Source organism: Notothenia rossii (genome assembly GCF_949606895.1).
Source record: "Notothenia rossii genome assembly, chromosome: 1".
NCBI lineage: Eukaryota > Metazoa > Chordata > Actinopteri > Perciformes > Nototheniidae > Notothenia > Notothenia rossii.
In genome coordinates, this window is record NC_136912.1 from 36,706,146 (window position 1) to 36,712,333 (window position 6,188).

A 6,188-nucleotide genomic window follows, 5' to 3' on the forward strand; every position below is an offset into this window, starting at 1 on the left:
TTCCGCCTTCATGACAATGGAATAGGGAGTGCATATTTTTAACGTGAGTAAATTAGTAAGTAAAGTATGTTTTGCCTTGAGTGAATTAAAGTCTTTTTTCTTCTTGAGGTCTGCAGTGAAGCGTGTACACATTTGCTGAATATAAAAAGACTCTCTCAGTGTGTGCCCAGTGTGACTGTCAAGGATAAACAACCTGTGGCCGCCGAGCCAGTCATGTGTAGGGATGGGTACCGAGCCCCGGTATTAAACGGGCCCCACCCAGGGCTGAATTATTAAAGACCGTGGTACCATTAAGCTCCAACGTTATCGGTCGGTACTGGAGAGAGACATGTAAAACATATCTGTCATATGTATTATTGCTACACAAACATTATATTGCGTCGCCAACTCCGTTTCTAATATGCAAAAAGACAGCAAAATGCGTCTATGATTATTTTTAGTATTTTAGATATTTCCAATCCCCGCCTGCTTGCGAGGGGGCGGGGCAGTTTACACACACGCAGCTGCTCCATGCAGCAACACACACACACGGAGGAGATGGCAGAGAGAACGCGCTCCGAGGTGTGGTTAAACTTTACCCGTCTCGATGCTCGCTACCAAAAGTGCAATAAGAGTTTTGCATGTAAGGGCGCCGGTAACACGAGCAATTTGTCAAAACATTTAGCAAAAGTGCAACACATTCAGACGGAGAAATGCACCGGGCTCGACTGTCTTTCTGGTAGCGCTGTAGCCCCCCCATCCACAAGTAACGTTTCCACGTCAGGTGTTATGAATGCTAGCAGCGACACACGGAGTTAACTCAATTATACAAACATGGGTTAATGATTAGAGGTAACTGAGTTATTTATTTTGTTAAAGTTTCAGCTATTCTGTTTACAGTTCTATCCGATTATTTAATACGATGTATACGATTGTTGTTTCTTTTGATGTGAAATATTATGTATTTAATTTAAATAAAAAGCAATGTTAGTTTTGTTCACAATTTGTTTAGTTATTTTAGCTTCTTTTTTTCTCCAAAAAAACCGATAAAAGTACCGTTAAAGCACCGGATCGATAAGCAGTATCGATAATAGTAGTAGTAGGCCTACCGTTAAAACCTTAACGATACCCATCCCTAGTCATGTGGATGTCAGTATAACACACATTCTGAGGCCGCCGTGCCTATGTTTTCACTGCTAGTTTATGCTTATGTTCAATTAGTGCATTAAAAAATCATTTAAATCATTAATGACGTTTCAGCTCAGACCCCGCGCTTAATAAGTATCCCAAGTATGGCCCACCTACATTTCTCCAGGCCCACCCACACAATAATTCTTGGCTACGCCACTGGTTTTAACTTAGGTTCATACCTGTGTTCAGGGTTGGGAGGGTTACTTTGTAAATGTAATCAGTTACTGATTACTGATTACATGGCTCTGAAAGTAATCTGAATACAGTTACAGTTACGTGATCAGATTACTTTTAGATTACTTTTGGATTACTTTCTTTTTCCATCACAGATAGAATGTTTTGGTGAACAGGAGACACAAAAAGCAAAAGGAAACTGAACGTGTTTTTACTGTTTTAATGGCTTATCAAGAGCACAACTGAAACATAACATCTGAAACGATGTAACAACATAATACACTTTTTGGGGATGCAGCTTGGGATGTGAGGAGTGAGGGACACGGCTTAGAACGGGCGTGTCGCCTTCTGTCCTGCCAGTGTTGGCAGGACATGAATTAAAATGTCAAACTCGGACTTCATTTTAAGGACATTTCGGCCAGGGGTGTAGAGCTATTTGTTTAAGCACCGGATTGGCAAAACAGGAGAGGAGAGTGTGTGCACCAGTCTGCCTTGATCTATGAATTTATGTCCGTGACACTCACAGTATCTGCTGCCCACAGCTGTTTTATAGAAGGAAAACCTCCTTCACTTCATGAAATCTCTGCAGCACCAGGAGGCAGCGGGAGGGTTAACTCAGCCTCTGAGAAGAGGAGCGCGCCACGCAGTGCCTTTCAAGCACCGCCTTCACTGTGTATACCTTCAGAAATAATCATTAGTAAGGCTAAAGAGAGACCGCAGGCTGATGTGTTTAAACCACACACACCTACACACCTACACACCTACACACACCTACACACACACACCTACACACACACACACACACACACACACACACACACACACACACACACACACACACACACACACACACACACACACACACACACACACACACACACACACACACCCGCGCGATTTAAACGCAGACTTTTGTTCCTCCATGTTTCGCTGTTATTGTTTCACTGAGCGAGTGGACCCGCGATTTTTTTTCAAACGCTGTTTTGGTCCATCTGCGGCGGTAATAGGTTTTGTGAGCTGTGATGATTCGGCTGTACCTTTAGTAATGAATATTAAATGTTGTGAGGAAATCTTTCCTCCAATAATTCCAATAAGTAATCCAAAATGTATTCACTTCAGGTTTACGAAAGTAACTGTAATCAGATTACTCGTTTTTCAAATGTAACGCGAGCTGAATACAGTTACTTGATTTTTGTTTTCTGATTACGTAACGCCGTTACATGTATTCCGTTACAACCCAACCCTGCCTGTGTTTAGTCTAGAAAAAGGTAAATGTGTGCATTTTATTATAAAGTTGTGTATATTTACAGACTGTTGCAAATACTAAGAAGCTTATAAACATCAGGTTTAAAACGAAAAGAGCTTTACAAAAAAGTAACACAATTAAATATGTTTGGAGTTTTATTTGAGTTATGAATTTACATTTTTTGTCTAAGAGATGCTTATTTGAAACCGTTGTTACATACAGTTACGGCATTTCCTGTTTCTGCCTGAGATAGGGGAGGCCGTCCCAAAGCTTGTTGCTGTATTATTTACTCCCTCCATCTGACAGGAGGGAGCCTCGTTGAGCTGCGAGTGTTGCTACAGACGGAGTTCACTCCGTCACGGAGGGGTAGGGTCGAGGGAGTGGTTTGGGATTGGGCCTTAATCTCTGGGCTCGCAGAACAACACACGTCACCAAGATGGCCGTCACTACTGTCTTGTCAACAAAACGATTGACTACCCTCACTATCACCACAATGAAACACGTCCAGAAGAATGTCATGCAAAGCTGCCTGCCTGCCTTCCTTTGATTCTCTCTGAACTGCCTGGTCTTGTTAATGTCAACCATTTGTGCAGATAGCATGAAGTAGAAAAGATCGGCGATCGCAGATGCTAGCGTTAGTGTTAGCATTTCTCCTCCGGGCTTAAATTGTGTATTATAGAATGATCACACCGGTGACAGTACTCTTCAAAGGGTTCACGAAATATGACTACTACTCTTACTGTTTAACATTTGTGACATCAGTTACGCGACTCTGGGATTTTTAGACTTTCTAGTTGCGAATTTGTCATAGTCTTATATTTTTATTTATATTTTTTCTTAGTTTTACGACAGACTGTGACTTTTTTGACATGGAAATGATTTTTTAAGATTGACAAACATCATATGTGTAATTCATGGCACAATTCAAACGGGATCGAAAGATACGTTTTCTCTCTCCATTGACTTCAATACATTATTTTTCCGAAATAAGGTCCCATGGACCGGAAGTAGATGGGCGTGACTTTACCACTCTATATGAGACTCACACTCTTCTTTGAGCCACATCTCCAGTTGAACCACACATTTTAGGCTCCCTGTCACCACCTGCTGGACTGGAGCCATATTTTCAATTGCACTTCTCTGGTTCTGACAATACACCTCCCACTTGAGCTCCTCCTGGTTCCTGAAACCAAGGAGGTCACAACACTTTTTCTATTGAAGTTACAGAAAATGATTCACTGCTGATGAGTTTGTTGTATTGCACTATTTTCTAGACTGATCATCATATTTGTTGTCCTTGCTTCCAGCATTTTGCTCTTCAATGGGAAGCAGAACCACTATGCGCCGGACGTCTGTGAAGTACTGTGGGATTTTAGTTGAGAGTTTTTTGTTCGTCCCCATAACTTTTCTCCTGGCGGGTTGTTCAATAATCTTTTCCGATGGGACTGGGTAGTTTGGAAAGGTGTGGACATTTCCATCTCTCACAATGCCCTTTTCATCGTTGTTAACACCAACCACCCTGGCAAGTCTGTATTGACCTCTTAAGTCTCAAAAGAGCCCTAAGGCCTACCTGCATAACTGTTAATTGAACTTAAAAGATATGCAGATGTTTGAAATTAAAACCATCAATATGAAAATCTTCAGCCAGGAAATAATCATAATCAAACCTTTTGTTTCAATCTGAGACAAAACAAGTTGCATAATAAACTCACAAAGTCAAGACGAAGCTCTCAGATATGATGGATGACTCAAGCATCATAGAAGAACTTCTAGCAGGTCAGGAAAACCTGTTTGACAGGAGATAATGGTAGCAGAGAATATAAAGAGACATTTATGAATTACCAATTGTCATTTTATCACACATATAGTATGTTTCTTCACATAAACCTTTAAACATAACCTTTAAACATACACATATTGCATTCCTCTCACCAAATGAAATAAGCTCAGGAACCTAAAAGTGGCCCAGTGAATGATGGAGGAGACAAAGCAGGTCCTCAAAAGGGGACAGAGGGAAAACAACTCCTTAGGCTTTCATATATAGGGTGGTCCACCTAAAAGAGACATGGAAACATTATTAAGTCTCTCATCATCACAAATCAAGTATGAATTCATATAACATTATAAGACACATGACATACTCAACAAATCATAGACTTCTCAAAAAGTGGTGAAGTGGTAAGGGAGCGAATCCTTGAAAATGGACGGAGGGGGAACAACTCCTCAAGCTCTCACATGTCAAGTGGTCAACCTGAGAGGGAATCGGATACATTATTAAGTCTCTAATCATCACAAATTAAGTATGATATCATAAAACATAAAAAATGATAAACTCACCATACTAGAGGAGACTCAACAGCCAAACTTTGGTGCAGTGAAGGTAGAGAGTGGAGGCAGAGAAAGAGCAAGTCCTCGAACATGGACGAAGGGGGAACAACTCCTCAAGCTCTCACATGTCAAGTGGTCAACCTGAGAGGGAATTGGATACATTATTAAGTCTGAAAAATAAATAAAATGTTTTCCTCTGTCCTGCACCTAGAGTTGAAAACTTTTGGGATGTGCGTTTCTTTCAAAACTTTTTTAAAATTATGAAGTATGAATTTATACAACATTAAAAAATACATGATAAACTTACCAAATTCTAACAGTGGTCCCAAATGAGAGAACAAGTCCACATATAGAACAGAGGCAGAACGACTCCTCAAATATATCAGAACAACCTGTAATGGAGAATAATTGATAATTTAGTGTACATGATCACACCATTAAGGATCAACACATAAGCACAATACAACTTCTGAAAAGCATCATTAAAATGACAAATAATGAATTACTACATCCATAATGTGTGATGTGTGATAATAACAATAATATTAAATATTTCTCGCCTTATCAGTGGAGCAGCTTTTTAAGCAGCTCACTCTTCTCTGCAAGTCTGTCTATCACAGAGTCAGAGTCCAAGGACATGAGGATGTCTTTCTCTGTGGCCATCAACATAAATGCCTCCAATTTATCAGATGAGAGGGTGCTTCTGAGTCTGTTTTTAATAAACTTCAAAATTGAAAATGTGCGCTCACAAGCCACCTGTGTGAGGGATAATGTAAGCAGGTATTTATAAGCAAGGCCTAGGACAGGGTATGCATCTGTTAGCATGTTGAAACGGCGAAGTATCTGGTAGCAGCACAGAGGGCATTCTTTGCAGGAGCAACAGCTTATGGGAGTTATCTCAACCTCTTCTGTGTTGTCCTTCTCACCACCTGATCCATCTTCTACTGTTCTTGCTTTGTACTCTGCCAATGGGGATGCCTTCAGCCTGTTCCACTGGAGTGCAAAGCTTTTCAACTCGGCCTGCATATTTTCCTTGGTTGCCCTGCTGTCAAATCCTTGCAAGCACTTGCTTAAGTCTTGGAGGGCAGACTGGGGAAGAGCACTGGTGCAGAGCTGAGGGAAGTTTCTGGGATCCAGACATGCCAAGTCAGCATATAGATTGCCGTGTGTTAAAAAGCGCCTATGAATGGCTTCAATTGCTGTGTCCATGATCCGGTTATGCACATTCACCTCATAGGATTTTTCTGCATCATCCAGGGTCTCATCCTGA